This window comes from Chiloscyllium punctatum, chromosome 7, assembly GCF_047496795.1.
Source record: "Chiloscyllium punctatum isolate Juve2018m chromosome 7, sChiPun1.3, whole genome shotgun sequence".
In the NCBI taxonomy this organism is placed as follows: Eukaryota; Metazoa; Chordata; class Chondrichthyes; order Orectolobiformes; family Hemiscylliidae; genus Chiloscyllium; species Chiloscyllium punctatum.
Genome location: NC_092745.1, coordinates 1484343 through 1509838, shown reverse-complemented (window position 1 = coordinate 1509838; position 25496 = coordinate 1484343). Strand labels below are relative to the sequence as shown.

Sequence of the window (25496 nt, the reverse complement as noted above, 5' to 3'; positions counted from 1 at the left end):
TTCTGAAGTGAACTAGTCTCATTTGCCTGCATTTGGCCCATATCCCTCTAATCCATTCCTGTCTATGTCTATCATATCCTATGTCATTATTATCCACTCAGAAAGCTTGCTACCATCCAGAGCCAAGCAGCCTCCTTGATTGGCATCACATCCACAAAGCATCCACTCCCACCACTGCTCCATTGCATTAGCGTGTATTATTGATAAGATGCTCAGCAGAAACTCACCAAAGATCCTCAGATAGCACCTTCCAAAACCATATGGGAAAATAGAAATTGCACGAAAAGCTCAGCAGATCTGGCAGCATCTGTGGAGACGAATCAGAGCACGAAATGTTAACACTGATTTCTCTTCACAGATGCTGCCAGAACTGCTGAGCTTTTCCAGCAATTTCTATTTTTGTCTCGGATTTACAGCATTTGCAGTCCTTATGGGTCCCTTCCAAACCCACGTCCATGTCCATTTAGAACAAGAGCAGCAGATACACGGGAACACTATGAGCTGCAAGTTACCTTCAAAAAAAGCTTAGCATCCTGACTTGGAAATGTATCACTGTTCCTTCACTCTCGCTGGGTCAAAATGCTGGCATTCCCTCCCCAAGAGCATTGTGGGTCAATTTACAGCTTGTGGACGATAACAATTCAAGAAGGCAGCTTCCCACCACCTTCTCCGGGGCAACTAGGGATAGGGTAAAAAATGTTGGCCTAGCCGGTGAAGCCCACTTCCCAAGAGTGAATACTTAAAACCAAATCAAGTGTCCCTCAGGAGGGGAGAGGGAATGTTCAGGGTCATGAGCTCCATTTCCCCGCCCAGGCAGTTTGTCTCACAATGAATGAATGAGATGCGAATTTGAAGCCCAGCTTCAAAGCGGTATCACTCTGTGGACATGAGGTCTATAAGAGGGAATTGGTGATTGAGCTGAAAAGGAAAGATTTGCTGAGTTATGGGGAGAGAGCAATGGGGGCTAATTGAGCAATTCAAAGGCATGATGGGCTGAATGGCCTCCTCCTGTGCTGTCAGATTCCAGGGAGTGGAGATGGCTCACAGTTTTCTCCTGTCTTAGTTACACACATCCAGCTGCTCTGAGCTCCTTCTTTCACTTCCTCTTTTGGTGAAGTTTCAACCTTGCGATCTGACAGTCTTTGCAGTTATTTTTTACACTGGGGCTTTCTGCTGTGGTCAGAATCTCTAATAATAAGTGTCCAATCAGTGACAATCACAGCAGCTCAGAGCAGTCAGGACTGAGGAGCCAGGCTCACTGAGAAACACATTGGGAAGATCAAAGACATCCTCTTCAGCTCCCGGTACAAACTCCATCCCTCTCCCTGAGCACTATCTACTGCTCAAACAGACTCTGTACAACTTTGGCCTCATCTTTGAGGCTGATTTGAGGCCCAAGTCCTCCACATCACAAATATCAGCCACTGAAAATCTCAGCCATTTTTTGGGACTCCAAATGTGACCATTCCAATGTTATTCACGCCCACATCACAGCCACTGCCTTCTGTAAATATGAGCTCATCCCAAACTCTACTATCGGTGTTCAAACTCACACCAAGTCTACCCCACACCCCCGCCCCTGTCTTCCATTCCACCATGACCACCACAATCCTCACTTGCCAACATCAGCTCCTGGTCCAGCAACACCTTGATTTTTAAATTCTCTTCCTTGTTCTCAACTTGCTCCCTGTCCTTCCATCCTCCCTATCTCTGTGACCACCTCCAAACCACCTCAATGTCGTCAGCAATCTTGGATATATGGCTCTCTGTTTCTTCATCCAAGTCATTGAGAAATATCGTGAAAAGCTGAGGTCCCAGCACAGATCCCTGGCAACACCACTATTCACATATGGCTCATTGGAACACACACACATTATCCTTCCTCTCTGTCTCCTAGACAGACGCATTTCTGACACAAGGTAAATGCATTTCTCAAATTCCATCCGATTCCATGATTTGCAGGTGCCAGTCTTGGACTGTCGTGTACAAAGTTAAAAATCACAGAATACCAGATTGTAATCCTCCAAGTTTATTTGGAAACACCAGCTTTCTGAGCGGTGCTCCTTCATCAAGTGATTGTGGAGTGTAAGATCTGATTCCATGTTTCTTAAGAACGTTTAAGAATGTTCTTAAATGTCTTCTGGAATTCCCTATGGAAAATAGCCATCGACATTCCCTTATATCCCACATTAGGGAGCTCCTAACAATGTGTAACCTAGTTAGTTAAAGATTAGATTAGATTCCCTACAGTGTGGAAACAGACCCTTTGGCCCAACAAGTCCACACTGACCCTACGAAGAGAAACCCACCCAGACCCATTTTCCTCTGAACTAATGCACCTAACACTGTGGGCAATTTAGACTGGCCAATTCACCTGACCTGCGCATCTTTGGACTGTGGGACGAAACCCACGCAGTCACAGGGAGAATGTACAAACTGTACACAAATACAAGGCTGGAATTGAACCTGGCCCCCTGGGGCTGTGAGGCAGCAGTGCTAACCACTGAGCCACCATGCTGAACCTTCAACGTCTAAACCTTTGTAAATCCATGCTGATTCTCTCGGACCAGTTCATATTTGTCCTTTATTCTCTCTCTAAAAACAGACTCAATCACTTCGTGACAACAAACATTCAACGGAGATGTTCATTGTGAATGAGGTTACTAAACAGCTAGCACTGACACAAGGGGCAGAAGAGCCTCCTCCTGTGCTGGAGCCTTCTCTGTCTCCTTGACAGGAATATTTTACAGATTAAAAATTAAAGAGTAACAGCAATTTTTTTTTTAAAACTTAAAAACTCCTCAAACAATTTCCACATACAGGGTCAGGCGTTGTGTAGTAATTGCGATGGGGAAGCTGGTGGAGCCCATTGTAGCCCAGAGTGACCACATCTGCAGCAAGTGTCGGTTGCTCAAGGCACTCCAGCTCAGAGTTGATGCGCTGGAATCTGAGCTTCAAACACTGCGACACATCGTGGGGGGTGTGGGGGGGAGTTACCTAAACACTGTGGTTGGGGAAGCAGTCACACCTTGTAGGTTAAATGCTTCAAATTATGGCCAGTGGTCAGGGACAGGAGGGTGTGAGTATAAGTGAGCAGGTCGATGCAGCCTGGATTTAGTATTGTAGTCGTCTCATCTCATTATCCAACAGGAATGAGGTACTTGCTCCCTGTGTCAATGAGGGAAAGGATTGTCGGGAGAATGGGCAAACGTAGTGTAAGCATTGTGGTGATAGTGACCATAACTCTGTAACTTTCAAAGTCATTATGTGAAGAGATAAAGATGACGCAGAAATTAAATGCGTAAACTGGGGGACATCCAATTTCAACTCGGCAAAAGTAAGGACTGCAGATGCTGGAAACCAGAGTTTAAATCAGAGTGGTGTTGGAAAAGCACTGCAGGTCATGCAGCATCTGAGGGCAAGAAAATTGATGTTTTGGGCAAAAGCCCTTCATCAGGAATTGAGGCAGGGAGCCTCCAGGGTGGAGAGATAAATGGGGGTGAGGGGGCGGCTTTGGGAGAAGGTAGCAAAGAGTACAATAGGTGAATGGGGGTGGGGATGGATGTGATAGGTCGGAGAGGAGAGTGGGGGAAGGTAGAAAAGAGTACAATAGACGAACGGGGATGGGGATGGAGGTGATAGGTCAGAGGGGAGAGTGGAGCTGATAGGTGGGAAGGAAGATTGGCAGGTAGGACAGGTCATGAGGACAGTGCTGATCTGGAAGGTTAGAACTGGGGTAAGGTGGAGGGAGGGGAAATGAGTTCATCAACCATGTCCTGAAAGACAATCGACTTCACCAGTTTCCTCATTTCCCCGATTAATGGATGATTCCATGTGGTTGTCTGTTAACTGCCTTATGGGCAGGAAATATTGGCTTGGCCAGAGATGCCCATATCCTATGAATGAATGAATGAAAACCACTGCACCATGGTCCAGGAGGCCATTCAGGCTGGGGGAGCACAAAGGAAAGAGGAGGATTTGATAATGAGGGCGACTGATAGCATCCTTTGTGAGCAGGATTGAGAGTCCCACGTGGTGTGTTGCCTGCCCGGTGCCAAGGTAAGGGGCATCACGAACCAGCTTGAAAGGATATTGGAGTGGGGGCGGGGAGGAGGATCCAGTTGTTGTTGTGTGTGTTGAGACCAACAACATTGGCAACATAGGCAAAAGGTCCTATTTGGGCAATATCAGGAAAGCGATCAGAAGTATATTGATTAAACAGATAGAGAGAAATAAGAAAGAGTACAGCATCAGTGCTGAGGAACAGATTCCCGTGAATGGACCAAATGAGAGTTCTAAATATAAATGCACGGAACGTAAGGAATAAATTCAATAATCTGCTGGGACAAATTCAAATTTAAGAGTTTGCTGTAGGATCAATTACTGAGATATATTTGCAGAATAGTAAGGGTTGGGAACTAAATATATCGGGTTAGAAGTTTCACAGGATTGACATGGGGAAATGGCAGAAGAGGTGGGGCAGCCTTATTCATTAGAAACAAAATTACTTCAATGGTGAGGGAGGTTAAAATGAGGGGAAAACATTCAGTGGAACTGAGGAGCAGGAAAGGATCCAAAACTGTAATAGATGTTGGATACAGCCCCGCCTCTCCCACCCCACCTCTCCTGGCACCAGCTCTGAGGTGCTGGATTGAATAAATGTAGGAATTAGGCAAGTGTGTCGCAAAGCCAGTGTATTATTATTGGGGAAGTTTAATTTTAACTTAGATTGGGAGAGAGACAAGCACTCTGTCCGAAAGATAGTAAAATTCTAGAGGGTATCTGGAATAGGTTCCAACAGCAATATGTCCTGGTTACAACAAGGGGACAAGCAATATTGGAATTAGTAATGAATAATGAGTTGGATTTAGTTAGTAACTATTTGTACATGAACATTTATCAAATAGTTATCATAACATGATAAAGTTCAATGTCACATTTGAAAGTGAAAAGCATGAATCAGCTGCTAGAGTTTGAGATTAAGGTCAGGCCCGTTTTTAACGAGATGAGACAGAGACTGTCCACAGTAAACTGGGAAAATCTGCTTATGGGTAAAACAACTGAAGAGCAGTGGGGGATGTTTAAAGAAACAATCAGCACAAAACAAAACCAGTTTATACCTGAGAGGGGAAAGCTCCACTTCTTCTAACAAACAACAATGGACAATTAAAGAGATTAGGGAAAGAATAAAACTAAAACAAGGGCTTACAAAACAGCGAGTAAAATGACATTATCTGCTGAATGGGAAAGATACAAAGGGCCACAAAGCAGCTTCGAAGAGCTACCAAAAGAGATTCTGAAAGGAAACATGTAAGGGATATCAAGTTCCATAAAAGGGAAGCTGGGAGATCAGGAGCAAAGCTGGCCATTAAAGACTGAAAGTGGGGGATATTGTCAGTGACAATGGGGAAATGACAGCCATGTTAAATAAATACTTTACCTCAAGATTTGCAATAGAAAAGGAGGAGGACCTGCCTGAAATCCCAAAGGAATTAACAGAGGATCAGGGACAGGGAATGAATAAAATTAATGTCAGAAAAACGTCTGTAATGAGGAAAATTATGGAACTAAAGAGTGACAAACCCACAAGATCTGACATTCTCCATCTGAGGGTGATAAAGGGAGCAACAGACCACATTGTAGACACTCTGACTATAATCTTTCAGAGTTCCCTGGATACAGGTGTCGTACCTCTGGCTTGGAAATTAGCAAATGTCACTTCACATTTAACAAGGATATGAGAGAAAATCCAGGGAATTACAGGTCACTAAGCCAGCGTTTGTAGTGCGGAATTGTTGACGTCTATAAGCAAGGATGGGCATAACTGAAGACCTTGAAACTGGTCAGTTATTCAGGGAGAGTCAGCAAGGATTCATGACAAGGTGGTCATGGTGAAAAACCTCATTGAAATTTTTTGAAGAGGAGACTAATGTACTGGACACAGTAATGTCTATGGATGTTGTTTATAAGGACTTCCAAAAGGCATTTGATAGTGTATTATGTAAGAAAACATCAACTTCAATAGAAGTCCACAGAATTGAGGCTAAAATACTGACACATTGGAATGCTGGTTGAGTGACATTTGACTGAAAATAGGGATAAGGGGTAAGTGCTGAAATTGGCAGGATGTGACCAGTGGTGTCCAGTAGGAATGTGTGCTCACACCTCAATTAGTTACATTATTTATCAATGACTTGGATAATGGCATAGAAAGTCAGATATTTCAGTTTGCTAATGACACAAAGTTTGGCAGCATTGTAGACAGTGTCGATACAGTCAGAGAGTCATATAGCATTCATCCAGGGCAGTATTTAACAGAGTATAATTTATCTTTGATATACAACTCATTGACCTCAATCTCTCTCTCTCGCTGTATCCCCCCTCTTCCTTCTCTACTTCAGCTGCATGGATCTCACTCTGAATTTAATCCCTCTTTTCTTTCTCCAAGCTCCATCTCCCTCTCTCTCAAAGCTCCCATCTCTCTCTCTCGATCTCTCTTTCTGAGCCCCATCACTCCCTCGTTCTGAGCTGCTGGGAGTCAGATCTGAGCCAATGCAAGTGAATCCCAATGAGAATAATGATGGGATATTTGGAGTGTGACTTTGATGATGGAAATGTAACCATCGCTGCAAAGACATTATAGATGGTTTGTACAGACAGCAATGCCCAAACCAGAACATTGTGTCAATCAACACAGAACTAATGAAAGCTTCAATTAAAACGGCTATTAATGTGAATCTCAGAGATGTGTCATTATTCTCGTTACAAATGGCTGTTTCTCAGTGAAGGTCCATCCTGCTGAATATTAGATAGAGTTGGGCTTTGGAAAATATTGGGCAGTTGGAGTGTAATGTGGGGAAGTGTGACCTTATTCACTTTCACTAGAATCATTCAAATGTGAATGGCACACTCTTAAGTTCAAATGGCAATTGGGTATAATCCTGAAGGTGTAAGAGATACAGAAACTCACATAGTTCTAGTTATCAATGAGGTCTTATCAACACCTTTTTAACAAATCAATTTTAGAAAAGAATGGTACACTTCCAATCTTATCTGTGCAATCTTCTCATCTGGGAATAGGGAATGAATCTGTCTTTGTGACTATATTCACTTTCTTAGAGTCTACACAGAATCAAATTGAACAGTTTGGTTCAGGAACCAATGCTACAGGAGAACTCCAATTACTCTGACTTGGTTCAATCAACTGATTCTCCAACATGGAAGCCCTCTGTTCTGTTGGCCTGTTTCTGTTGGTTTTTGTTTTATTGTGTCTGAATTACCAAGTCCATGTCATATTTGATTCATGTGGTACATCCAAGTGTATCATTACAAGAGCATAAAATAAAATAGTGGAATTGGACCATTTGGCCCATCAAGTCTGGTCTCCCATTTATTTATGGTTGATAACGTCTCTCAGCCCGATTCTCTTACTTTCTCTGCAGCCCTCTGCAACAATCAGTTCCACAGATTACTGACACTCTGGCTGAAGAAATTCCTCCTCAACTCAGTTTGAAAGGTCGTCTCTTCACTCTGAGGCTGTTCCCTCGGGTCTTCAACTCTCCTATTATTGGAAACATCTTCTCCATGTCCACTCTATCCAGGCCTCTCTGTATTCTGTAAGTTTCAATAACATTCCCTCTCATCCTTCTAAATTCCACCAAGTACAGAATCAAAGGCCTCAACTCCTCTGCATACAAACATCTTTGTATTTTCTGAGCAATCTCATTAAATCTCCAGATACAACAATACAGTGTCTGAATTCTCGAATATATCTGAAATTGTTCATCCATTAACACGAAGTTCACTTTGGGAATTATCTGATTCTCTTTGGATCTCTTACATTTTCTGATCCCCTCCTCCATTATACTCACTACTTGACGAACCTGTACATGACGGGATGGTTCCTCAAAAACTGGGAGAGGAATTAAGGATACTGGTTTTATGTTGAGGTTTACCTCCAACTTTACAAGTAGGACACGTTTTATAAAACTGCACCACATCTTTATCCAATTGTGGCTCAGTAAAATACCTGTTTCTGGATGCCTGTGTTTTCCAAATCCCCATGTGACCTGCCATGGGAGTCTCATGTGCCCCTTGTACTATCTCCCTCTGATAGCTAGGTGGGACCAATAGCCGATGTCTAAACAACCATTCTTCATCTGGATGTCGATGAGGGGGTCTCCAAATCCTCATCAGCACTCTGTTTTGAAGTTAACCATGGTAGCACGGGTCTCTGTGGTTAGCACTGCTACCTCACAGTGCCAAAGACCTGGGTTCAATTCCATCCCCGGGTGACTGTCTGTCTGAAGATTGCACATTCTCCCTGTGTCTGTGTGGGTTTCCTCTGGGTGCTCCAGTTTCCTCCCACAATCCAAAAGAAGTACAGGTCAGGTGAATTGGCCAAGCTAAATTGCCCATAGTGTTAGGTGTGTTAGTCAGGGTTAAATGGAGGGGAAGGGCCTGGGTGGCTGACTGTTCGGAGGGTCAGTGTGAACTTGTTGGGCCGAAGGGGCTGAATTGAGAATGACATTCTTCACCCAGGTCGTCGGAAATCTATGAAATTCCTTGCTCAAAGAAGTAGTTGACGTTAATTCAACAAACATTTTTAAAGCTAAGACCGATTTTTTTCGAACAATAAAGGAATTAAGAGATACGGTGAGAGCGCAGATAATTGGAGCTGAGTCCAAGAAAAGATCAGCCATGATCTTATTGTATGGTGGATCAGGCTCGAAGAGCCAGATGGCCTACTCCTGCTCCCAGTTCTTATGGTTTTATGTTCCTTGTGAGTTGTGAGGAACAAAGGGACCTTGGTGTACAAGTCCATCGATCGCGGAAGGCATCAGCACAGCTAGACAGGGTGGTGAAGAAGGCATATGAGATGCTTGCCATCATTACCACGGGGTGTAGAACATAGGAGTAAAGATGTCTTGTTGTTAATTTACAGAGCATTGGTTAGGCCAAATCTGGAACACTGTGTACAGTTCTGGTCATGGCACTGTCGGAAGGGCATGACTACACTGGAGAAGGTGGAGAGGAGATTCACCAGGATGTTCCCTGGAATGGACTGTCTTAGTTATGAGGAGAGACTGGATAGGCTGGGTTTATTTTCTCTGGAGGAATTCTGATTGAGATTTTAAAAATTATGAAAGGCATAGAAAAAGTAAATCGTGAGAATCTTTTCACCATGGTAGACATATCTGTGACCAGAGGGCATAAACAGAACGTGATGAAAAAGTGGTTTAGAGGGGTTTTGAGGACTTTTTTCCCCAGACGGTATTAGAAGTATTGAATGTGCTGCTTGAGAAGGTGGTGGAGGCAGCTACTCTCACAACATTTAAGGAAATATCCAGACGAGCACAGAAAATACCAGGGAATTGAAGGCTATGGACCAAGTGCAGGTAAATGGTGTGGGTGGGGGGGGGGGGGGGGGGGAGTGGATTAACACAGTTTGGTGATTACTGATCAGCATCGACATGATGGGCAGGAGAGCCTGTTTGTTTGCTGTATGACTCTATGACTATGAAGAGAAGGATTTGGAAACATTTTTCATGTTGCTAGAGAAGATAGTTAAACAAGTGAGGTGGGGAAAAATCAATAGAGCTAGAGCATGCAAAAATGAACTTGAGAAGCACAAGAGCTTTCTGCATCCCTGTCAGAGGAATGTTTTCAGGATTATGAGGAGGTGAAAATGGCTATTCTAAGCACACATGAGTCGGTCCCAGAAACATACAGACAGATGTTTCAGAACTTACAGAAACAGCCTGGACAAACATCTACTGAATATTAGACTGTGAGGTAGCAGTGCTAACCACTGAGACCCCGTGCCGCCATGGTTAACTTCAGAACAGAGTGCTGATGAGGAAATGGAGACCGCCTCATTGAACCCTAGATGAAGAATGTTTGTTTAGACATCGGGTAGTGGTCCCACCCAGCTATTTGAGGGAGCTAGTACAAGGAGCACTTGAGACCCCCATGGCAGATCACATGGGGATTTGGAAAACACAGGCATCCAGAAACAGGTATTTTACTGAGCTACATTTGGATAATGATGTGGTGCAGTTTTATAAAACTTGTCCTACTTGTCAAGTTGTAGGTAAACCTCAACACAAAACCAGCATCCTTAATTCCTCTCCCAGTTTTTGAGGAACCATCGTGCCATGTACAGATTTGTCAAGTAGTGAGTATAATGGAGATGGGGATGACCCTTGCTCCTTTCCATAATAACTATGAAACTTTCGGAGTTATGTTCACTATCTCCAAAATGCTCACTCACTGACTCTTCAACCATTTGACCGGCTTCATATCAAGGACTGAGTCCAGCACTGCCCATGTTTAGAGGGTTTAGCTATGTACTGGCACTAAAAGCTCTCCTGCATGGACTTTAAAATTTCTACCATTCACACAAAGGCAACCCCAGTTCATGCTAGAGAAGTTGAAATTCCCCAATAATATAACCCTATTCCTCTCACAACTCTCTGTGATTTGCCAACATATCTGCTCCTTTCTCTCCATCTGACAATTGGGGGGCCTGTAGAATAATCCCAGCAAAGTGATTGTCCTTTTGTTATTTCTAGCTTTACCCAGATGGCCTCATTTGTAGAGTCTTCCAAGAAATGTTCCTTCAATCTTGCAGTGATGGTCTCCTTTATCAATAATGCAATACACCCACCTCTCTTACATTCCCTCTATCCCACCTGAGATTTCTCTACCTTGGAATATTGAGCTGCCAGTCCTATCTTTCTTCAATCATGTCTCAGCAATTGCAACAATATGATATTCCCACGTGCTGGTCAATGCTCTCAGTTCAACCACATTACTGGTCAATCTCCTTATATTAAAAGAGATACAGTTCAGCTTTCTGGTCCTCCTGTGTTCTGGATCCTGTCTGAGTGGGTACCGAGTGGTTTTCTGTATAGCCCTTACTCTCCCAAGAAGGGCAACATCCAGAATTTCCCCTGTCCAGCCCCTTAAGAATTCTATACATTTCAATGAGATTCTCTCTCATTCTTCTGAACTCCAGGGATCAGATTCCAAACCTGTTTGACCTTCGCCCATCAGACAATTACTCTTTTCCAGGAATCAGTCAAGGGAACTATCTCTGAACTACATCCAATGCAGCTCCAGTCCTTTCTTGAATAAGGAGCCTGGTAGTGGACACCATACTCCAGATGTGCTCTCACCAAGCCCCTAACCCTAACCCCTGTACAGCTGCAGTAAAATGTCCCTGCTTTTAGATTGCATTCCCTTTACAAGTAGCACCAACGCTCCATCTGCCTCCGGATTCACTTGCTGTAGCTGCGTACTAACTTTGTGATTCATGTCCCCCTACATTACACTCCATCTGCCCACTATCTCTCTGAAGCCCATCTTTATCTAATACTCAGCAGGATGGACACCTTCACGAGGAAAAAGTCATTTGTAACAATGCTCTGGTTTGGGCTTTGTTGTCTGTACAAACCATCTGTAATGTCTTTCCTGCAATGGTTCACATTTACATCATCAAACTCACACTCCAAATATCCCGCCATTATTCTCCATGGCTGAAGAATACGGCCCTGGCTGATCATTTCCCTGCAGCAAGGGACCCAGTGGAATTACATCATTGGAATTGATATTTGAGAGGAACAAGTCCACTCCGGATCTGGATCTCAGGTTTGGGAATGTGCCGGGATGCTGGATCAGAGGATGGACTCTCCTCCAGAACTGGGAAAATGTAACAATGAGAATCCAATCAGACAGAACCTTGCCAGGGAGGGAGAGAGGGGGTGTCGGCACTGGGCACAGTAAACCAGCTCATTGTGTCCAAGAGGCCGAGTAGGCAGTTTCTGATTAGAAATTGAAGCTTCTGCAGCTTCTCCTGGCTTCCAGTTCCATCATTAAATCAGAAGCAGCTTCAACAGAGGAACCCCATTTCTCAGCAGCACACACTGACACCATCGACAGAACAGAAGGAATAGGGACAGCAGGAGGCCATTCAGCCCCTCCAGCCTGCTCCACTTAACCCCAGGGAATAATGTCCAAATAGACTCCATTTGGCCTGATCAGAGAATCCCCTTATGCCAGGAATCAGCTTCAAGAATCTTTGCTGCACTCCTTCTCGGTATAATCTATCCTTCCATCGGGAAGGAAATCAAAACTGGTCCCAGTGTTGCAGGTGAGGCCTCCCCAAGGTTTGACATAATTAGAATAAGACTCCTTCCCTCAGACATGGACAACAGCTGGCTCCCAATCATTGGCTCCCTCTCCATCTCTCTCTCTTTCCCTCTCTCTTTGTCTCACTCCCTCTCTCTCCCCCTTTCCCTCTCTTTGACTTTGCATCACCCCATCTATCCCTCTCTCTGATTCTCGATGCTGACTTCTACCTCTGAAGGAGTTCTCTGGTGGTCAGTATTTAATAGAAGGGGCTGTGTGTCAGTATATTTTCGATGCTGTAGGGTTTATGAGCATGGGGGGAGGGGATTCTGGCTCCGTGCTTTGAAGTCAGGCAGTGATGCCTGTCCCAGTGGGTCAGACTGTGATGCTGTTGTTTGCTGGCACTGACACTATGATATTGATTGCAATGCCACTCAGTGTGACAGGAGGTTACATGGCTGGATCAGTGGTGAGGGAGGAGCAGACTGAACGAGGAGCTGCAATCATCAGTCACTGCTGAAACCCTTCACACAGCCCTCACCGTCCAGAAACTTCTTCACCAAATATTCGTTCAGCTCCTTCATGACAGCCCTGGAGCTGAAAATGGAAACAGAGATTGGCATCTTTTCAAGATGCTCCTGGACACAATGTACACTGTGTATTGCCCACTAATGCATGCAAAATCATGTCTCACAAACTTGATTGAGTTTTTTGAAGATGTAACAAAGAGGATTGATGAGGACAGAGTGTTAGACGGGATCTATGTGGACTTCAGGAAGGCATTCAACAACGTTCCACATGGGAGACTGGTTAGCAAGGTTATGTCTCATGGAATACAGGGAGAACTAGCCATTTGTATACAGAACTGGCTGAAAGGTAGAAGACAGCGGAGGGTGGTGGAGGGAGGTTTTTCAGATTGGAGGACTGTGACCAGTGGAGTGCCACAAAGGTTGGTGCTGAATCCACTATTTTTCAATATTTATATAAATGATTTGGATATGAACATAGGAGATATAGTTCGTAAGTTTACAGATGACACCAAAATTGGTGGTGTAGTGGACAGCGAAGAAGGTTTCCTCAGATAACAATGGGATCTTGATCAAAAGGTCAAATGGGCTGAAGAGTGGCAGATGGAGTCTAATTTAGATAAATGCAAGGTGCTGCATTTTAGCAAAGTAAATCATAGCAGGACGTATGTACTTAATGGTCAGGTCCCAGAGAGTGCTGCTGAACAAAGACACCTTGGAGTGCAGTTTCATAGCTCCATGAAAGTAGAGTCGAAGGTAGATAGGATAGTGAAGAAGGCATTTGGTATGCTTTCCTTTATTGGTCAGAGTACTGAGTACAGGAGTTGGGGTGTCATGTGCGGCTGTACAGGACATTGGACAGACCACTTTTGGAAAATTGTGCACAATTCCGGTCTCCATCCTATCGGAAGAATGTTGTGAATCTTGAAAGGGTTCAGAAAAGATTTACAAGGATGTTGCTAGGGTTGGAGGATTCCTGTTATAGGTAGAACTTTAATAGGTTGGGGCTGTTTTCGCTGGAGCATCGGAGGCTAAGGGGTGACTTTATAGAGTTTTATAGAGTATGAGGGGCATGCGCAGGATAAAGAGATAAGGTCTTTTCCCAGGGGTTGGGGAGTCCAAAACTAGAGGGCATAGATTTAGGGTGAGAGGAGGAAAATATAAAAGAGACTTGAGGGGGCCAATGTTTCACGCAGAGGATGGTGTGAGTGTGAAATGGGCTGCCAGAGGAAGTGGTGGAGGCTAGTACAATTACATCATTTAAAATGCATCTGGACAGGTATATGAATAGGAAGGGTTTAGATGGACATGGGCCGGGTGTTGGCAGGTGTACAAGATTGGGGTGGGTTATCTGGTCAGCATGGATGGGTTAGGCTGAAGGGTCTGTTTCCGTGCTGAACATCTCTGTGACTTAATGACTCCAGGAGGAGGTTGTTCCGCTCCTCGTGACAGTGCTATCTGTTGACTAACCTCACTCACATTGAACATCTCTGTTGAATGTCTGTCGTTGGGAATTGATTGAATCTAGTTTTAGAGACAGAATGTTTGACAAATCTAAACTGATCGGAGTAAGTCTGCATGGATTTAAAAAGGTTCAGACATCTTCCACGAACCTGGTGACATACTATAAAGAGGTCACTAATGTGTAAGATTAGGGAATATGTTGTTTATATGGACGTCCAGATGACATTCAAGGAAGTTACACACAAATGTTATAATGTTATAATTGAAACAAAGAGATGACAGATAAAATATTCTGGATCTTTCTTCACAAATGAATTCTCAAATATATCTTAAAAATATTGGTGAACCCAGAGGAAGGAATTAAAGGAATCAGTTTTTGTAGGGAAATGGTTCTGTGAAAATTAAATTATGTGAAATCAGCAGGGACAAATATTCTATTTTCGGGACTACTTCAGGAAGTGGTTGTAAAATCCTGGAAACACTGACAGTTATCTGTTTGTCGGCTATTTGATAGGTTCTAGGGAGCGGAGGGCAGTTATTTTAACACAACTATTGAAAAAGAGAGTGAGAGGGAAAATAAGGAATTTGAGACCAATTAACCGGACATCAGCAGTGGAGAAAATGCTTAAGTTCAGTATAAAATATTTTATAACTTAGCACTTTGAAAACAGTGACAGAATTGGACAGAGTCAGCAAGGATTGTCGAAAGGGAAATCATGCATAACAAATCAGCTGGAATTGTTCAACGATGTAGCAAGTAGATGTGATAATGTGGACCCCCTGGATATGGTTTATTTGGACTTTATAAGGGGTGAAGGCAGGTGGTTCTGTGGTCAAAAATGAGAATCATGAATTGCATGTTGCCTCCCAGTTGCACAGGTCAGGGATGTGTCAGATCAGCTGCAGGACATTCTAAAAGGGGAGGTGAACAGCTAGCTGTGATGGTGCATGTAGGCACAAATGATACAAGGAATAAATGGGATAAGGTCCTACAAGCAGAGTTTAGGAGTTAGGAACCACATTAAAAAGTAGAACCTCAGAGGTAGTAATCTCAGGATTGCTACCAGTGCCACGGAAGAAATGAAAAAAAAAGACAGAAGAAGAATGCGTGACTTGAGAGATGGTGTAGCAGGGAGATGCTCAGATTTTTGGACATTAGGACCAGTTCTGGGGGAGGTGGAACTATTACAAATCAGATGGTCTACACCTGGGCAGTTCTAGAACTAATGTCCTCTTTGTACTCTTGCTCATACTCTTGGGGAGGGTTCAAAATAAGGTAACAGAGGGATGGCAAGATTAGGGAACCATGGATGACAAATGAAATTGTGAGACTAGCTAAGAGGAAAAAGGATGCATACATAAGGTCTAGGTAGCTGAGAACAGATAAAGCTGTGGAAGAATACCGGGAAAGTAGGACCGATCTGAAATGAGGAATTAAAGGGGCTAAAAGGGGTCATGAAATATTAGCAAACAGGGTTTAGGAAATTCCCAAAGCCTTTTCTTTATATAAAAGAAGCAAGTGGGTGACCAGTGGAAGGGTTGGCCCACTCAAGGACAAAGGAGGAAAGTTAGGCGTGGAGTCACAGAAAATGGGAGAGCTTCTTAATGAGTACTTTGTTTCAGTATTCAACAAGGACAGGGAAAAGATGGATGTTGAAATTGGGGATGGATGTTTGATTACTTTAGGTCAAGTCGGTTTAAGGGTGGAGGAAGTGTTGAGTATTCTAAAAGGCATTAAGGTGGACAAGTTCCCAGGTCGGGATGGGATCTATCCCAGGTTACTGAGGAAACCGAGAGAGGAAATAGCTGGGGCCTTAACATTTATCTTTGTAGCCGCCTTGAATGTGGCAGAGATCCCAGAGGACTGGAGAATTGCTCATGTTGTCCCCTTGTTTAAGAAGGGCAGCAATGATAATCCAGGTTTTTTCGACAGGTGAGCCTGATGTCAGTGGTAGGGAAGATGCTGGAGAAGATACTGAGGGATTGGACCTATTTGCACTTGGAAGAAAATTGACTTATCAGTGATAGGCAGCATGATTTTGTGCAGGGCATGTCATATCTTACTAACTTAATAGAATTCTTTGAAGAAGTGACAAAGTTGATTGATGAGGAAAGGGCTGTAGATGTCATATACATGGACTTCAGTAAGGTGTTTCACAATGTTCCCCATGAGAGCCTGATGGAGAAATTAAAGTCACATGGGTTCCAGAGTGTACTAGTCAGATGGATACAGAACACGCTGGACAACAGGAGACAGACAATAGTAGAGGAAAGGAGTTTCTCACAATTGAAAACTGTGACCTGTGGTGTTCCACAGGGATCCATGTTGTTTGTGATGTACATACATGATCTGGAGGAAGGTATAGGTGGTTTGATTAGCAAGTTTGCAGATGACACGAAGATTGGTGGAGTTGCAGATAGTGAAGGGGACTGTCAGAGAATACAGCAGAATATAGATAGATTGGAGAGTTGGACAGAGAATGGGACAGATGGAGCTCAATCCGGACAAATGCGAGCTGATGAATTTTAGAAGATCCAATTCTAGAGTAAACTATCCAATGAATGGAAAGCCCTGGATAAAATAGATGTACAAAGAGATCTGGGTGTTCAGGTTCATTGTAACCTGAAGGTTGGAACACAGGTCGATAGAGTAGTCAAGACGTTGTATGGCCTCATTTCCTTCATTGGATGGGGTACTGAGTACACAAGTTGGCAGGTCATGTTAGAATTGTATCAGAATTTGGTTTGGCCACATTTGGAATACTGCCCACAGTTCTGTTCGCCATATTACCAGAAGGATGTGGATGCTTTGGAGAGGGTGCAGAGGAGTTTCACCAGGATTGCCAGGTAGCGACTTCCTACCTATGGAGAAAGGTTGAATAGATCAGGATTATTTTCATGAGAAAGTCAAAGGTTGAGGGGAGACCTGATTTAGATCTACAAAATCATGAGAGGGAGAGACAGAGTGGACAGCACAAAGCTTTTTCCCAGAGTGGGGGACTCAATTACTAGGGGTCATGAGTTGAAGGTTAGAGGGGAAAGTTTAAGGGAGAAATGCATGGGAAGTTCTTTACACAGAATGTGGTTGGTGCCTGGAACGTTTTGCCAGCCAACGTGATAGAGGCAGGCATGATCGCACCATTAAAGGTGTATCTAGACAGACACATGAATGGGCAGGGAGCAAAGGGATAAAGATCCTTGGAAAATTGATGACCAGTTTAGGTCGATGTTCTGGGTCGGCGCAGGCTTAGAGGGCCGAAGGGTCTGAGTCTGTGCTGTAATCTTCTTTGTTCTTTGAACTGAGGAAGCTCAGTGGCACAGAGTGATCTTGGAGTACTTGGCCACTGATCTCTGAATGTGGCAAGACAGGTTAATAGAGCAGTTATGAAGGCACTTGCATTTGTCATTTCAGGTATTGTTTATAAAAGCAGGAGGATATGTTGCAGTTAAGGAGAACATTGGTTAGGCCACAGCTGGAGTACTGTGTGCAGTTCAGGTCTCCACATTGTAGGAAGGATGTGATTGTACTGGATGGGGTGCAGAGGGGAATCATCAGGATGTTGTGTGGGATGGAACCTCTCAGTGATGAAGAGAAATTGGATCAGCTCGGGTTGTTTCCTTCAGGGCAGAGAAGGTGGAGGGGGGACCTGATCGAGGTGTATAAGGTTATGAGGGGAATGGACAGGGTGGAGAGAAAGCAGCTGTTCTCCTTCATGGGAGGGTCATTAACAAGTTGGCTCACATTCAATGTGAAATATAGGAGGTTTCAAGATGCTTTGAGGAAATTGTTTTTCACCCAGAGGGTGGTGTGGGTCTGGAATGCACACCGTGGGAAGGTAGTTGAAGTGGGAAACCTCATAAACTTTAAAAAGTACTTGGGTGAGTAGTTGAAATGTCATAACATTCAAACAATGAACCTTCTGTTGGAAAGTGAGACTGGTGTTGGTTTAATGTAAATTGGCTGGTACACAGTTAATGGGCCAAAGGGCCTCCTCTGTACTGGGTGATTTTATGATTCTATTGTATGCAGTTTTGGACTCAGTATCTGAGAAATGAAGTTCTGGCTGTGGAGGGAGGGAAATGAAGGTTTACCAGACTGATCCCTGGGACGACAGCACTGAAATCTGCTGAGAAACTGGATCAGTTACGACTATATTCGCTGGAGTTTAGAAGATTGAGAGGAATCGCACTGTAACCTTTAAAAGCCTAACAGGACAAGACCGGAAAAACAAAGGAAGGATGTTCCTAATGACTGGAGAATCCAGAACCAGGAATTACATTTTAACGAAAAGGGAAAGGCCATTTCAGACTGAGATGAGGAGATATTTCTTTAGCCAGAGAGTGGGGGAAGCTGGTGGAATATTCTGTCACAGAAATCTGTTGAGACCAAACCATTAAATGTTTTCAAGAAGATGATACGTACAGTTCTTGGGACTGAAGGGATTAAAGATTATAGGGAAAAAATGGGAACTGGGGACGAAGTTGAATAATCAACCATGTTCATATTGAATGGTGGAGCTGACTCAAAGGGCTGAATGGCCTCCTCCTGCTCCTAGTTTCTTTACTTCTATGTTTGAGAGATTGTTCATAAACATGGAAACAATGGAATTATAGAGTCACAGAGTCATCGAGTCCTACAGCACAAAGACAGGCCCTTTGGTCCAAACTGGACCCTGCTGACCAAAATGTCCATCCACACTCACCCCATTTCCCTGCAATTAGTCCATATCCTTTAAAAATTTTCCTATCTATGTATTTGTCAAAATGCCTTTTAAATGTTGTTAATGTACCCGCCTCAATCATTTCCACTGGCAGCTCATTCCATATGCAGATGACCCTCTCTGTAAAAATGTTGTCCCTCAGGTTCTCTTTTATTCTAACCTTAAACCGATGCCCTCGACTCCTTGATTCCCCAACTCTGGGAAAAAGACTGAGTGCATTCACTCTATCCGTGTCTCACATGATCTTTTCTACTTCTAAAAGATCCCCCTCAGTCTCCTACGCTCGAAGAAATGAATCCTAATTTGTCCAACGTCTCCCTGTCACTCAGATCATTGAGTCCAGGCAACATCCGTGTAAATATCTTCTGTACTCTTTGTGGTTTAATAATATCCTTCCTATAACAAAGTGTCCAGAACTGAACACAATACTCCAAGTGAGACCTCACCAACGTCCTGTGCAACTGTGATATAACTTCCCAAATTCTATATCCAGGATCATGACTGATGAAGGCCATGACAGCGATTCTTGTAGTGTCATCTGCAAACTTACTAATCATGCCTTGCAGATTCTCATCCAAATTATTGATATAGATAACAGACAATAATGCATCCAGCTCTGAGCACTGAGACATTCCACAAGTCACTGGCTCCCAGTCAGTCTAGCATCCTTCCACGATGACCCTCTGCTTCCTACCATTAAGCCAATTAGCGAAAAGTATCTGTGTTTGGTGAGGAATTCATTTGGGTGTAGGCGGCCTTTGGATGTAGGAGACAGAGAAGAGGGATAGTGTGTGTGCTCTCCAATAATGTGAATATTGGTGTCCCCAGGGATCTGTGCTGGGACCTAATCATTTCATGATAATTCTCAATGACTTGGATGAAGGAATAGCGAGCCATTTATCCAAGATTGCAGACCACACTGAGCAACGCAGCTTGGAGGAGGTTACAGAGATAGGGAGAGTGAAGGACAGGGATGGATTTCAGGACAAGCATGAGAATTTGATAACCAAGGTGTTGCTGGTCCAGGAGCCAATGTAGATAGGGCGTGCAGGGGATTGGGGGAACAGAAGTTGGTGCAGGTTTGGCCATGGGCAGCAGACTTTGGGCAGAGTGGAGTGCAGTGGCTGTGATGTGTGCGAGCACAACATTAGAATGCCCATGTTTGTAGTCACAGCAGCATGGCTGAGATTTTCAGTGGCTGATCTTTGTGATGTGGAAGATGTGGGGCTCAGATCAGCCGCAAAGATGAGGCCCAGGTTGAAAAGAGTCTGGTTGAGCAGCAGACAGTGCTCAGGGAGAGAGATGGAGTTTGTCCCAGGATCTGAAGTGGATGGCTTTGATCTTCCCATTATGTTTCTCATTGAGCCTGGCTCCTCAGTCCTGACTGCTCTTAGCTGCTGTGATTGTCACTGATTGGACACTTGTTATGAGAGATTCTGACCACAGCAGAAAGCCCCTGTACAAAACATAACTGCAAAGACTGTCAGGTTGCAAGTTTGAAACTTCACCAAGAGAGGAAGTGAAAGAAGGAGCTTGGAGCAGCTCACAAACACACACTCCTGCACTCAGAGATCAGAAACAGAACCCAGCAGCAGCTCTGTCTCCAAGCTGTAAATCCTGCACAGAATTGTTCCCTCATTCAGTTTTTAACTGGCAGGATAGACCAAGCAGGGGAGGCAACACAGTGGTGTGTACGGTGGGAATGGAGTTGCCCTGGGAGTCCTCACCATTAACAGTGGAATCCATGAAGCCTCATGACAGCAGGTCAAACATGGGGAAGGAAACCTCCTGCTGATTACCACATAGCACTGCCCTCCCTCCAAGGGAGCACTGGGGTCGGAAGGATGCAGGATATACCCTGAGGAAGGAAATTCAAAGTCCATCATCAAGGGCTGCTCAGAAGCATCACCACTGAGCAAGCTGGTCAAGTTCCACCTGATTCAGCTGCTAGACTGGACCTGGGGCGGGTGGTGAGGGAACTAACAATAGGGAAAAACATCCTCACTGTCACCCTCACCAATCTGCCTGCTGCTGGTGTATCTGTCCATGTCAGTATCAGTAAGAGTGACCACCACACAGTCCGTATGGAGACAAAATCACATCTTCACATTGAGATTACCTTACATTTTGTTGGGCAAGCGATATGGGATAGCAGGAAGAACTTTGTCTTTCGCAGCAATTGGCAATGACTTGGAAATGAGTGCACAATCAGGTGAGGCAGGTGAAGACACTCAGTGATTACAATGACAGATTGGATGGGCTCTTGATGGAAATAAACCTGCAAGGCCCTTGGGGTCGACTAGGGGAGGGGGTGGGACTGACTGGATTGCTCCATGAAATGACAGCATTTCCCTGACAGGCTGAATGTTCTCCCCCTGTGCTGGAAATAGGTCTCACTCAATGAGGGGTTCACAATTAGAGAGTTTAGATGCAGTAAATAGAGGACAAATTGTTTCTCCAGGCAGGAGGGTCAGCAACCAGAGGGCACACATTTCAGAAAGGTCTGAAGGACAAGAGAGAAGATAGGAACATTTTTATCCAGCGAGTTCATGATGACTGTCTGCAAGGTGAGTGGAAGTGGATTCAACAGCAACTTTCAAAAGGGCATTTGGAGAAATAGCTGAAAAGGAAACAATTGCAGGGTTATACAGGAACGGCTGGGTAAAGGGGACTCATTGGACTCATTTGACTAACAGTCACAATAGGCCCAATGACATCTGTCTGTGCTGTATAAGAGCTTACACACACTAAGTCTCACCTTTACACAAAGACTGGGAGAAACAGACAACCCAGTTTACAGAAGAGTGTTTTCTCAAGGAAAACGCTCTTGAACCAACTCAGGGACACTTCAGACTAGATTTACTGGACTACATTAGCAAATCAATGGCAAGGGAACAGTGAACCAAAGGTAATGGCACTCACCAGTATATTCAATAGCACAACAATTGAGAGGGGGAGGGATGAAGGGCAGGGGGTCAGAGAGCTCTAGGGGTCTGAAGGCTCTGCTGTCAATGGTGGGATGGAGGAAGCAGCAATGGGCAGGAGACAAGCGAGAGAAGATGGAAGGGGGAGGGAGGGAATGTGAGTCTGCAGCAGGGCACAGAGTGAGGGAGGAGAAAAGCCATGGAGGCCATTGGCTGGCAGTGAGGTCAGGGGTCATTCTGGAACAACACATGGAAAGACAGGGAAGAGACCACGCCATATCAGACAAGCTGGCGTTTATGGAATTTGGCTTCTGGAAGCTGGGAGAGGACATTGGAATCATACAGTTAGAAGGCGGGACAAACAGAAATTAGGGTTTCTGTGGTCACGGGGCTGAGGTAGTGCAGAGAGGGACAATGTCATTAAGACTGAAATAAGAGACCGACGTGATGGAGAGGATGTGGGGTTTGCAGCTCAGGTACTGGACAGTCCCGAGGGAAGGAGGTCCATGTTTATTGGTGCCTATTGGAGGTTCCAGTGGGAAGGAGGTCCACGTTTACTGGTCCTATGGGAAGATGGACCATGTAGACATCATCATAGAGTTATGGAGGTTTACAGCATGGCATCAGGCCCTTCAGCTCTACTCATCCATGCCGACCAAGTTTCCAAACCTGAACTAGTCCCATTTGCCTGTGTTTGGCCCAAATCTCTCCGAATCCTTCCTATCCATGTTCCTGTAAAAGTGTCCTGGAAATGTAGTAATTGTACTCACCTCTCCCACTTCCTCTGGCAGCTCATTGCACATACACGTCATCCTCTGTGTGAAAAGGTTGCCTCTCAGGTCCCTTCTAATTCTTTCCCCTCTCAAATTAAATCTATTCCTTCTAGTACTGGACTCTCCTACCCTGGGGAAAAGATTTTGACTATTCATCTTATCAATGACCCTCATGATTCTATAAACCACTATCTGGTCACCCCTCAATCTTCTGCATTCCCTGGAAGAACATCTCGGCCGATCCATCCGTGCCTGAAAATTCAAACCCTCCAATCTTGGTAATATCCCTGTTAATCTTTATTTTATTCATACCAGTGTAATAACTTCCTTCTATAGCAGGGTGAGCAGAAATGTGCACAGTGTCCAAATGTATCCTGATCAATGTCTTGTACAGCTGTCACATGATGTCCCAGCTCCTGTACTGCCTGCTTTGACCAGTGAAGGTGAACGTGCCAAATACTTTGTTCACCACCCTGTCTACCTGTGATATCACTTCCAAGGAACTATGTACCTGTACCCCTCAGTCTCTCTGTTCAACAACACTCCCCATGGCTCGACCATTAATTGTGTAATTCCTGCCCAAGTTTGTTCTTACCAAAAGGTAACTCCTTCCATTAATCGAAATTAAACTCCATCTGGATTTGTTGACCCACCGGTCCAGTTGATCAAGATGACATTGCACTCTTGGATAACCTTCTTCCCTGTTGACGATGCCAACAATTTTAATGTCAGCCACAAACTTGCTGAGCATTCCTGCTATTTTCTCATCCACATTGTTCATATAAATGATGAACAACAGTGGATCCAGGATCGATTCTTGTGGCAGACGGTTGGTCACTGGCCTCCAGTCTGAAGAACAACCGTCTCTCACCAGCCGCTGCCTCCTACCATCAGGCCAATTTTATATCCAATTGGCTCGCTCTCCCTGGATCCTATGTGATATAATCTTACTGAGCAGTCTGCCATGGCGGGGGGAACCTTCTCTAAGGCCTTGCTAAAGTCCATGTAGACCGAGTGTACTGCTCTACCTTCTTGCTTGCTTCAAAAACTCAGCCATCCATTCATCTCCATTGGAAAGTCCAGTGATTAGGAGGCCCATGTTTACTCGTCTCAATTAGGAGGTTCAGTGGCAAGGAGGTCCATGTTTACTGATCTCAGTTAGGAGGTTCAGTGGGAAGGAGGTCCATGTTTACTGGTCTCAGTTAGGAGGTTCAGTGGGAAGGAGGTCCATGTTTACTGGTCTCAATTGGGAGGTTCAGTGCGAAGGAGGTCCATGTCTCTCCATTGGGCAGCCCCGTGAACTGAATTCCATGTTTGTTGGCCTCTGTTGGAGTGTCCATTACATCATGGATGCCATGGTTGGTGTGGGGCCAGTTCCCTTCTGTTGTAACTGTGATGCTCTGAACATCATCCCAGTGAAACACCTTGACTCAGACACTGATCATGGAATGGGAAGGAGAGGGAAATAGATTGGAACATGTTGTGAATGTACAGGATGGGTCACTGGGTCAGAACCTGTCCTGCCCCGTCCCTCCAGCTCACACTGATGGCCTGAGGATCTCATCTCTCTGCTAGGCCTTCATGGAATGAGTTTTGTGTCCAAACCAGTCCCCAGTGAGAATAAGCCAAAAGCTCAGAACTGCCCTTCATTTGACAAGATCCTGTCCATCTTCCTGAGAGAGGCTAAACCTTGGTCACTGTGGGAAATGGGGCCTTACTCCAGGAAAAAAAAACATGCTTCTGGGGTCAAAGGTTAACATCCATTATTGGGGCAGAGCAGAGGGAGATTTATTCTGCATTCAACTGTCATCACCTGGGACACTGTGAGAAAGGGAGAGAAGTGAGACAGAGAGAGAGAGTTCGAGGGAGAGTGTGTGTGCAATTGAGGGATAGAGGGACGAGCATCTGAGACAGTGTGAGATATGTGAGGGGACCGAGAGAGGTAGAGGGAGGTAGAAATGGTGTGGTTGATAGAGAGAGAGAGAGAGAGAGAGAGAGAGAGAGAGAGAGAGAGAGAGAGTGAGAGAGTGAAACAAGATGTGATTGAAAGGGATGGAGAGAGAGAAAGAGGCAGGATGGGTGTGATACCAAGAGTGAAGGGAATCGGGAGAGAGAGGGTCAGGTTGAGTGTGAGAGAGAGACATGAGTATGTTTAGAGACAGAATGACCGAGAGGGAGGGAGTGAGACTGTAGATTGGGATGCAGAGAGGGAGGCAGAAGACAGAGGGAGGAATCGAGAGGGACAGATAACATTTGGATGCTTTCAGTTGAAGCGAATGATGGAGCGAGTGATGGAGACAGAGAGAGATGAAGAAATAGAGATTATCTGACGGAGTTAGGAACCGTGAGTGGGTTGGAGAGAGTGGCTATGAGAGTGGGAGAGAGAGAGAGAGAGAGAGAGAGAGAGAATATGAAAGAGATTAAAATGGGAGAGAGAGATAGAGGTAGAGAGAAAGAAGTGGCAGATGTGAGTCAAAAATGGATATATATATATAGAGAGAGAGAGAGGTGGACAGGTCGTGGTCACCACATTCTGGGAAGGAGACAAGAGGTGAGGTACTTGTACTTGAGAGTGTGCAGAGATTTACCAGGATGATGCCTGCCATAGAGAGTCAGTTGTGAGGAAAGATTGGAAAGGATGAGGTTGTTTTGCATGGAGCAGTGAAGGTTGAGAAAGAACCTCATTGAGGGGTATAAGATTATTCAGGGCTGTGATATGGTGGGTAGGAAATAAAAGCATCAATAAAACAGTGATTAATGTGATTCTGAGATGTGTCATTATTCTAGTCACAAACAACTATTTGCCAATGAAGGGGTCCATCCTGCTGAATATTAGATACAGCTGGGCTTTGGGGAAATATTGGGCAGATGCAGTGTAATGTTGGGGACAAGAATCACAAAGTTAGTACGCAGCTAAAGCAAGTGAATCCGGAGGCAGATGGAGTGTTGGTGCTC

The 25496-nt window shown here is 44.6% G+C and overlaps 1 gene segment (V, D, J or C); it reads left to right on the top strand.

Moving 5' to 3' along the window:
• LOC140479502 (immunoglobulin kappa variable 3-15-like) overlaps window positions 1-25496 on the top strand; it is a 45800-nt gene that overhangs the window by 763 nt on the left and 19541 nt on the right.